The sequence below is a fragment of the Ascaphus truei genome, unplaced genomic scaffold (assembly GCF_040206685.1).
Source record: "Ascaphus truei isolate aAscTru1 unplaced genomic scaffold, aAscTru1.hap1 HAP1_SCAFFOLD_213, whole genome shotgun sequence".
NCBI classification, from domain to species: domain Eukaryota; kingdom Metazoa; phylum Chordata; class Amphibia; order Anura; family Ascaphidae; genus Ascaphus; species Ascaphus truei.
In genome coordinates, this window is record NW_027455043.1 from 415,844 (window position 1) to 427,082 (window position 11,239).

Consider the following 11,239-nt stretch of genomic DNA (forward strand, 5'->3'; position numbering starts at 1 on the left):
ACATAGCATGTATAGGAAAATACCTGATGGACGCCTATTACATAACCCTGTGTTGATAGTCAGTGCCCCTAATGAAAGAAAATGATGAAGGTCACAGTCCAGAAAGATAGATAGCATAAGTGCTGGGTAGCATAATTACGTGAGCCAGTGGGTCAGGGGTCCTGCCTAGCACCCCCACTCCGACGCGTTTCGTCCAGAGACTTTAACAAGGAGTGGTGAGGGAACTAGGGCTAAATACTGTTTATATAGGGGTTTTTCGCGCCAAAAGCGGATGAGGGCGGCAGCAGCTGCAGGTACTTAGATTGGATTGCTGCTAGACTTAGATATCTGCGTGTCAGTGCGACACGCAAGCCACGAGCGCACGTGCAGCTTACAGGCACCAGTCTCCACATACATATTCACTGCGCATGCGCAAAGCGCAGCGTCCCAGCGTCCACGCCTGCACACTGACACGCATGGCGTCGCTGCACCTTTTGGTGCGTGTCAGATTGGACCGCACACCGCGCATGCGCGCTAAGTGTGTCAATTATTCCATGTGCTTGGCGATCACAGAAATAGCTGGCAAAGCAATGATACTTGCCCAAAATCATGTATTACATGTTACTGAGGGGGTTAATGTGACTGATGTCCACTAGTGTTAAACAGAACAGCAGACATCTTTATCAAGACAAATCTCAAAAGTACCACAGAGAGAGGCACATGTGTGTTGGCTGCAACAGCGCACCCTAATGGAGTGGAGGTATATTTAGTGCATATTCTTAAAGCAACAAGAGCTATGTACCTTCAATACTTGTGTCAGTTGTATGACACTTCCCAAATTATACAGACCAAAGAGGGATTGAAAGACATATGCACCATTTATCAATCTAGTCAAGTTATGACAAAATCCAATGAATAGTTATTAAGTCCATAATGTCCAACTTATTGATCCCCTAAGTCCAATAATGTGCCAGATGTATTTAGTCCAGGTATATCCAGTATTAGAGTGTTTGTAGCGCCTGCGGTTACGGCTTCTCCATGCTACACCGGTCCGCAGATGCGGTCCACTGCTCCGGGGTGCATGGACCATGCATAGACCCTCCTGCACAGACATTAAAGGTCAGGACGATACATTCCAAATATCGTGGCCAATCTGGCCTCTGGTCAGGAAAGTCTCCAGTTTGAGCCTCACACGTGCATGCGGTGTCTGTGGTTGCAGCTTCTCCATGCTGTACCAATACGCAAATACGCTCCACTGCTCCGTGGTGTGTGGGCCATGCAGAGACCCTTCTGCACATGGATGCACTCCAGATACCCTGGCCGATCTAGCCCCTGGTCAGGATAATCTCCAGTTTGAGCCTCGCATGTGCATGCAGTATCTAAAAAATTAGACAAAATACATGCAGTAAGTGCACTCATCAAGGTAGTTATGGATTACTTAGCTGTGAACAGACAAAATTGAAGCAGTTGTATGTTACAGAAACATGGCATAGCCAATATAGTCGTTCAGACCTCTCGGAATCATTGAGTTGATTTGTGTAATCCACCTGGTCTCTTTTTTTAGGAGAGCTTTTTCCAGGTCGCCTCCACGTATACCAAGGGAGACTTTGTCAAGCGCAAAGGCCCTAAGTAACGTAGTGTCTGCCATATGTTTGTTCAAAAAATGCCTGGCGACACTTGTGATTTTTTTAAAACCATCAAGGTCCCTTTGCGCATTTTTGATGTTCCTGACATGTTCCAAAACCCGAAATCTCAGTTCTCGTGTGGTCATGCCTGCATATGGTAAATCACAGGGGCAAAGTATACAATAGATCACCCCCTTGGATTTACAGTTGAGTGTGGAACGAATTGTGTAAACATGGGTCTTTTGACTATTTGAGAATGTTAGTCTATTTTCCATGTGTTTGCAGGCCGAGCATTTAGAGCATTTGGCAAAGCCTATGCGTGCGGTAACGGACAAGAATGTTTTGTCGACATGAGGGATGTAATGACTGTTGACCAAGGTGTCTTTAAAATTTGGTGCCCGGCGGCTCGTCATAATGACTTGTTTGCCCAGGGCTTGTACCAGGTCAGGGTCTGTCATCAATACCCCCCAATGTCGCTGTAACGCCCCGCGTAGTAATGGCCATTGCTGATTGTAGGACCCCACAAAGCGGATCGCTTTTTTGTCTCGTATTTTTAACTTAGGTCGCAAAAGGGAAGCGCGGGTTTTACTCAGGCTGTTACGGTGCCCTCTCTCAACCATAGTCTTGCTATAGCCTCTTTGTAAGAATCTTAATTTCATTTCCCTTGATCTTAAGTCAAAATCTTGACTTGACGAGACATTTCTCTTTAATCTCAGAAATTCGCTTGTGGGGATACCTTTCACCTGATGGTGAGGATGGAAGCTTTTGGCATGCAGAATCGAGTTTGTGGCAGTGTGTTTCCTAAAAATGTCAGTGCATAGAACTCCACCCTCGCCAATACTGATTGTTAAATCCAGAAACTCAATTTTCATTGGGCTCAACTGAAATGTCAATCTGATGTTTAGATCGTTGTGGTTGAGGGCACCGATAAACGCACTAAATCCACTAGCATTGCCTCGCCAGAGGACAAGCACGTCATCGATGTACCTCAACCACAGTAAGACGTGTTGTGTATGTATTAGGTTCTCATCAGTAAAAACCACCTCTCTCTCCCACCAGCCCAGGAAGAGATTGGCATAGGAGGGTGCACAGGTCGCACCCATTGCAGTGCCTCTTTTCTGCAAATAATATCTGTGTTTGAAGATGAAATAGTTGTGGGACAATATAAAGTTAAGTAAGTTGATGATCAGCTCAATCAAGTCACCTGTAAGATTTTGCATAGATAGGTAAAACTTGGCTGCTTTTAAACCATCTTTATGATGGATGCATGTGTAGAGAGATTCTACATCACAGGTCGCGAGGAGAACACCTTCATCGACCGTGATGTTCTCCAATTTAGACAGTACATCCATTGTGTCCCTTAAAAAAGATGGTAATGTTTCAACAGACAGTTGCAGAAAGAGGTCAATAAATCTACATATGGGCTCACTCAGACCTCCTATGCCTGATACTATAGGTCTACCCGGGGGGTGGGAGAGGTTCTTGTGTATTTTGGGTAATATGTAGAAGGTGGGTACAACTGGACATTTTGTTACCAGAGCATCCATGTTGTGCTGAGTGATTATCCCATCTAGGACGGCAGCTCGGAGTAGACTCTCAAGTTCCTCCTTAAACTGAATAGTGGGATCCCTGCTCAGCTCAACATAGCACCGGGTGTCTTTAAGTTGTTTATAGACTTCTCGCTCATACATCACCTTTGGCCATAGGATCACATTTCCTCCTTTATCGCTTGGCTTGATCTCCACCTCTTTAAGGTCTCGTAGCTCTGCAATTGCTTGTCTTTCAGCATTGGATAAATTCTGTTCACCTTTCTTGATATGGATCTTATTAAAGTCCTCCGTCACTAATTTTGCATAGATTTCTACCTGTGGGCACACTTGCCATGGTGGGCAAAAGCTGGATTTGGGTTTAAGTTTGGATAATAACATTTGCTGGTCTACTGGGACAACTCCCTGTTCATACCTGAGTGCTCCTATACGGGTTACTTTTTTCTCCTTCTTTCAATATACAATAACTTTCCTTAAACTAGCCCCAGCATTTCTGCATTGACTAACGACCCATCGGATTAACACAGCAGGGATCCCTGGCAGTCCAATTCAGTTTGAATGGGACTGCCAGGGACCCCCGCTGTTAATCTGATAGGCCATTAATCAATGCAGAAATGCTGGGGCTAGTTTAAGGAAAGTTTAAGGCATGTATTCAGAATGTACCTGGGTGTTTCCTGGGTTTTTTGGGGAATTGCCACTGGTTTTTGTTAGAATAAGAGTTGCCTCTACTGTACCTCTCTGGGCGTGTACGTGTATACCTATATTTCCTCTCTGGGCGTGTATGTGTATACACTACCGACACACTTTATTGAAGTGTGGTCGGTACCGCAAGCCGGGAAATCTCCCGGCTTGCTAGTGGCCGCCCCTCGGCGTGCGCGCGGTCACGCGTCATCGGGAGCGTGCGCCCCCTGCACGCGTGTCCAGGGGCTCCCCGAGGGAGCCCTGGTGTCCCGCGATCGCGGGACAGCGGCAGGGGGTTCCGGGGGACCCGGCGGACCCGGCAGCGGTAGGGAGAGCGCCCCGATCGGAGGGCGCTCTTCCGCTGCTTCGGCGTGCGCCCGTCACACTCGGGCGCGCGCCAGGCTACTGCTGCGGCACAGAACGGGCAAATGCTCGAATAAACTGTGCCGCAGCAGTACCAGTATTACTTCTCTGGGCGTGTACGTGTATACCGATATTTCCTCTCTGGACATGTATGTGTATACCGGTATTACCTCTATGGGCGTGTATGTGTATACCAGTATTACCTCTCTGGGTGTGTATGTGTATACCGGTATTACCTCTCTGGGTGTATATGTATATACCGGTATTACCTCTCTGGGTGTATGTGTATACCGGTATTACCTCTCTGGGTGTATGTGTATACCGGTATTACCTCTCTGGGCGTGTACGTGTATACCGATATTTCCTCTCTGGGCGTGTATGTGTATACCGGTATTACCTCTCTGGGTGTGTATGTCTATACCGGTATTACCTCTCTGGGCGTGTATGTGTATACCGGTATTACCTCTCTGGGTGTGTATGTGTATACCGGTATTACCTCTCTGGGCGTGTATGTGTATACAGGTATTAACTCTCTGGGCGTGTATGAGTATACCTATATTTCCTCTCTGGGCGTGTATGTGTATACCGGTATTTCCTCTCTGGGCGTGTATGTGTATACCGGTATTACCTCTCTGGGTGTGTATGTGTATACCGGTATTACCTCTCTGGGCGTGTATGTGTATACAGGTATTAACTCTCTGGGCGTGTATGAGTATACCTATATTTCCTCTCTGGGCGTGTATGTGTATACCGGTATTTCCTCTCTGGGCGTGTATGTGTATACCGGTATTACCTCTCTGGGCGTGTATGTGTATACCGGTATTTCCTCTCTGGGCGTGTATGTGTATACCAGTATTACCTCTCTGGGCGTGTATGTGTATACCGGTATTTCCTCTCTGGGCGTGTATGTGTATACCAGTATTACCTCTCTGGGCGTGTATGTGTATACCGGTATTACCTCTCTGGGCGTGTATGTGTATACCGGTGTTACCTCTCTGGGCGTGTATGTGTATACTGGTATTAGCTCTCTGGGCGTGTATGTGTATACTGGTATTACCTCTCTGGGCTTGTATGTGTATACCGATATTTCCTCTCTGGACGTGTATGTGTATACCGATATTTCCTCTCTGGACGTGTATGTGTATACCGGTGTTACCTCTCTGGGTGTGTATGAGTATACCTATATTTCCTCTCTGGACGTGTATGTGTATACCGATATTTCCTCTCTGGACGTGTATGTGTATACCGGTATTACCTCTCTGGACGTGTATGTGTATACCGGTATTACCTCTCTGGGTGTACTGCTGCGGCCGAGTTTATTTGAGCATTTGCCCGGTCTCGGCCGCAGCAGTAACCAGGCGCGCGCCGAAGCCTCGGAGGAGAGGCCCTCCGATCGGGGCTTTCTCCCTCCGCTCGCCGGGTCCCCCGGAACCCCCTGCCGCCGTCCCCCACATCGCGGGACACCAGGGCTCCCTCGGGGAGCCCTGGACGCGCGTGCAGGGGGCGCAGGCACCCAATGACGCGTGACCGCGCGCACGCCTAGGGAGTGCGGCTAGCATGCCGGGGCATCCCCAGGCTAGCCGCACTCAAATAAAATGTGCCGCCTCTGTATGTGTATACCTTTATTACCTCTCTGGACATGTGTATACTGGTATTAACTCTGTGGGCGTGTATGTGTGTAAAGGTTTTAACTCTCTGGGCGTGTATGTGTATACCGGTATTACCTCTCTGGACATGTATGTGTATACAGATATTAACTCTCTGGGCATGTACGTGTATACTGGTATTACCTCTCTTGACGTGTATGTGTACACCAGTATTACCTCTCTGGACATGTATAGGTGTACGGTATTACCTATCTAAGCATATATGTGTATACCGGTATTACCTCTCTGGGCGTTTCTGTGTATACCGGTATTAACTCTCTGAGCGTGTACGTGTATACCGGTATTACCTCTGTGGGCGTGTATACCAGTACTACCTCTCTGGGCGTGTATGTGAATACCGGTATTACCTCTCTGGGCGTGTCTGTGTATACCATATTACCTCTCTGGGCGTGTTTGTGTATACCAGTATTACCTCTCTGGACATGTATGTGTATAGCGGTGTTACTGCTCTAGGCGTGTACGTGTATACCGGTATTACCTCTCTGGGAGTCTATGTGTATACCGGTATTACCTTTCTGGGCGTCTATGTGTATACCGGTATTACTACTCTTGGCGTGTCTGTGTATGCACGTATTACCACTCTGGGCGTGTATCTGTATACCGATATTACCTCTCTGGGTGTGTATGTGTATACTGGTATTACCTCTCTGGACATGTGTTTACAGGTATTAACTCTGTGGGCGTGTATGTGTACACCGGTATTACCTCTCTGGACGTGTATGTGTATACCAGTATTACCTCTCTGGACATGTATGTGTATACAGGTATTAACTCTCTGGGCGTGTACGTGTATACAGGTATTAACTCTCTGGGCGTGTATGTGTATACCGGTATTTCCTCCCTGGGCTTGTATGTGTATACCGGTATTACCTCTATGGGGGTGTATGTGTTTACCGGTATTACCTCTCTGGGCGTGTATGTGTATACCGGTATTACCTCTCTGGGTGTGTATGTGTATACCGGTATTACCTCTCTGGACATGTATAGGTGTACGGTACAGGCATACCCCGCATTAACGTATGCAATGGGAGCGGAGCACGTATGTAAAGCGAAAATGTACTTAAAGTGAAGCACTGCTTTTTCCCCACTTATCGATGCATGTACTGTACGGCAATCATCATATACGTGCATAACTGATGTAAATAACGCATTTGTAACAGGCGCTATAGTCTCTCCATTTGCGCACAGCTTCGGTACAGGTAGGGAGCTGGTATTGCTGTTCAGAACGTTGTTCAGGATGTGCTGACAGGTGTATGCGCGAGCTGCCGTTTGCCTATTGGGCGATATGTCCTTACTCGTTAGTGTACTTAAAGTGAGTGTCCTTATACCGGGGTATGCCTGTATTACCTCTCTAGGCGTATATGTGTATACCGGTATTACCTCTCTGGGCGTTTCTGTGTATACCGGTATAACTTCTCTGGGCCTGTATGTGTATACCATATTACCTCTCTGGGCGTGTATGTGTATACCGGTATTACCTCTCTGGACGTGTATGTGTATACTGGTACTACCTCTCTGGACATGTATGTGTATACAGGTATTAACTCTGTCGGTGTGTCAGTGTATACCATATTACCTCTCTGGGTGTGTATGTGTATACCGGTATTATCTCTCTGGGCGTGTATGTGTATACCGGTGTTACCTTTCTAGGCGTGTACGTGTATACCGGTATTACCTCTCTGGGTGTGTATGTGTATACCGGTATTACCTCTCTGGGCGTGTATGTGTATACCAGTATTACTTCTCTTGGCGTGTCTGTGTATGCTGGTATTACCACTCTGGACGTGTATGTGTATACCGGTATTACCTCTCTGGGCGTGTATGTGTATACCGGTATTACCTCTCTGGGCGTGTATGTATATACCGGTATTACCTCTCGGGACATGTATGTGTATACAGGTATTAACTCTCTGGGCGTGTATGTGTATACCGGTATTACGTCTATGTGCGTATATGTGCATACTGGTATACCTCTCTGAACATGTATGTGTATAACCGGTATTACCTCTCTGGGTGTGTATGTGTATACCGGTATTACATCTCTGGACGTGTATGTGTATACCGGTATTACATCTCTGGGCGTGTATGTGCATACTGGTATACCTCTCTGAACATGTATGTGTATAACCGGTATTACCTTTCTGGGCGTGTATGTGTATTCCGGTATTACCTATCTGGGCGTGTATGTGTATATAGTATTATCTCCCTGGGCGTGTGTGTATACAGGTATTAACTCTCTGGGCTTGTATGTGTATACCGGTATTACCTCTCTGGACGTGTATGTGTATGCCGGTATTACCTCTCTGGGGGTGTATGTGTATAAAGGTATTACCTCTCTGGATGTGTATGTGTACACTACCGACACACTTTATTGAAGTGTGGTCGGTACCGCAAGCCGGGAAATCTCCCGGCTTGCTAGTGGCTGCCCCTCGGCGTGCCGCGCGTCATAGACGCGCGGTCACGCGTCATCGGGAGCGTGCGCCCGCTGCACGCGTGTCCAGGGGCTCCCCGAGGGAGCCCTGGTGTCCCACGATCGCGGGACAGCGGCAGGGGGTTCCGGGGGACCCGGCGGACCCGGCAGCGGTAGGGAGAGCGCCCCGATCGGAGGGCGCTCTTCCGCTGCTTCGGCGTGCGCCCGTCACACTCGGGCGCGCGCCAGGCTACTGCTACGGCACAGAACGGGCAAATGCTCGAATAAACTGTGCCGCAGCAGTATACCGGTAATACCTCTCTGGGCGTGTATGTGTATACCGTTATTACCTCTCTGGGCGTTTATGTGTATACTGGTATTACCTCTCTGGGCGTGTATGTGTATACCGGTATTACCTCTCTGGGCGTGTATGTGTATACCGGTATTACCTTTCTTGGCGTGTATGTGTATACCGGTATTACCTCTCTGGGCGTGTATGTGTATACCGGTATTACCTCTCTGGGCGTGTACTGTATGTGTATACCGGTATTACCTCTCTGGGCGTGTATGTGTATACAGGTATTACCTCTCTGGGCGTTTATGTGTATACCGGAATAACCTCTCTGGGCGTGTATGTGTATAGCGGTATTACCTCTCTGGGCGTTTATGTGTATACTGGTATTACCTCTCTAGGCGTGTATGTGTATACCGGTATTACCTCTCTGGGCGTGTATGTGTATACCGGTATTACCTTTCTTGGCGTGTATGTGTATACCGGTATTACCTCTCTGGGCTTGTATGTGTATACCGGTTTTACCTCTCTGGGCGTGTACTGTATGTGTATACCGGTATTACCTCTCTGGGCGTGTATGTGTATACAGGTATTACCTCTCTGGGCGTTTATGTGTATACCGGAATAACCTCTCGGGGCGTGTATGTGTATAGCGGTATTACCTCTCTGGGTGTGTATGTGTATACCGGTATTACCTCTCTGAGCATGTATGTGTATACCGGTATTACCTCTCTGGGCGTGTACGTGTATACCGGTATTACCTCTCTGGGGGTGTTTGTGTATACCGGTATTACCTCTCTGGGCGTGTACGTGTATACCAGTATTACTTCTCTTGGCGTGTCTGTGTATGCCGGTATTACCTCTCTGGGCGTGTATGTGTATACAGGTATTAACTCTCTGGGCCTGTACGTGTATACAGGTATTAACTCTCTGGGCGTGTATGTGTATACCGGTATTTCCTCTCTGGACATGTATGTGTATACAGGTATTAACTCTCTGGGCGTGTACGTGTATACCGGTATTACCTCTCTGGGCGTGTATACCAGTACTACCTCTCTGGGCGTCTATGTGTATACCGGTATTACTTCTCTTGGCGTGTCTGTGTATGCCGGTATTACCACTCTGGATGTGTATGTGTATACCGGTATTACCGCTCTGGGCGTGTATGTGTATACCGGTATTACCTCTCTGGGCGTGTATGTGTATACCGGTATTACATCTCTGGGCGTGTATGTGTATACTGGTATACTTCTCTGAGCGTGTAAGTGTATATCGGTATTACCTCTCTGGACGTGTATGTGTATACCGGTATTACATCTCCGGGCGTGTATGTGCATACTGGTATACCTCTCTGAACATGTATGTGTTTAACCGGTATTACCTTTATGGGCGTGTATGTGTATTCCGGTATTACCTCTCTGGACATGTATGTGTATACAGGTATTAACTCTCTGGGCCTGTACGTGTATACCGGTATTACCTCTCTGGGCGTGTATGTGTATACCGGTATTACCTCTCTGGGCGTGTATGTGTATACCGGTGTTACCGCTCTGGGCGTGTATGTGTATACCGGCTTTGTACCTTGCATCAACCCTACGTTTCCCTGCCTTTGATCTGGATAAAAGAGACTGCAACGTGGTGTGGACATCACAATATATATGTATATATATATATCAATCATTATTATATGATATAGCAGTGTACTATAAGCTAGTACTTTCTTAGAACCCTGTATTTACATGTCCGATCCCTCACCACCGGGGTTTTAACATTCACTTTGAAAATAAATAACACACCAGAGTTTGATATATGATAAATACAATTTTATTATTTTTGTGTCTTGTTATAGTCTCCCTGAGAGGTAGTTATTCTGACCAATCTTCCTATTCATCCAACTGTAGTCTACAAACTATTGTGTATATCATACCTATTATAGGTTTTGACATTACATTTCATCAGGTTGAGTGCAATTTTCTGGGATCTATTATGATCTTCTTCGATTAGACATTGTATCTAAGTATCGTTCCTCCCATATGCACCCGTTTGGCGCAGTTATGCGCACAATATATTTGGTTTGAGCGGTGATTCCCCCCTTTTTGGTTATCTATGAGAGAGAGCGAGAAATAGAATGGGGGAGAGACAGCATTAGGAGGAGAGACAGACAGCATGGAGAGGGAGAGACAGACAGAGCATGGGGAGAGGGAGAGACAGACAGAGCATTGGGAGAGAGAGAGACAGAATGCGGAAAGAGAGAGACAGCATGGGGAGAGCGCGAGAGACAGCAAGGGGAGAGAGCGAGAGACAGCATGGGGAGAGCGAGAGACAGCATGGGGAGAGGCAGGCACAGTATGGGTGGGATAGAGACAGACTGGAGAGAAGCAGACAGAATGGAGAGAAGAATTGTAAGAGTACTGGAGGGATGGGGAGGGAGAGAATGGAGGGATTGGGGAGTGAGAAGGATGGGGGGAGAGAATGGAAGGGTTGGGGAGAGAGAATAGAGGGATGGGGTTGAGAGAGGCTGGAGGGATGAGGGGAGAGAGAAAGAGAGAAGAGGGATGGTAGGGAGAGTGGCTGGAGGGATAGGGTTAAGAGAGAGGATGGAGGGATGGGGGAGAGAGAATAGATGGATGGGGTTAAGAGAGAGGATGGAGGGATGGGGGAGAGAGAATGGAGGG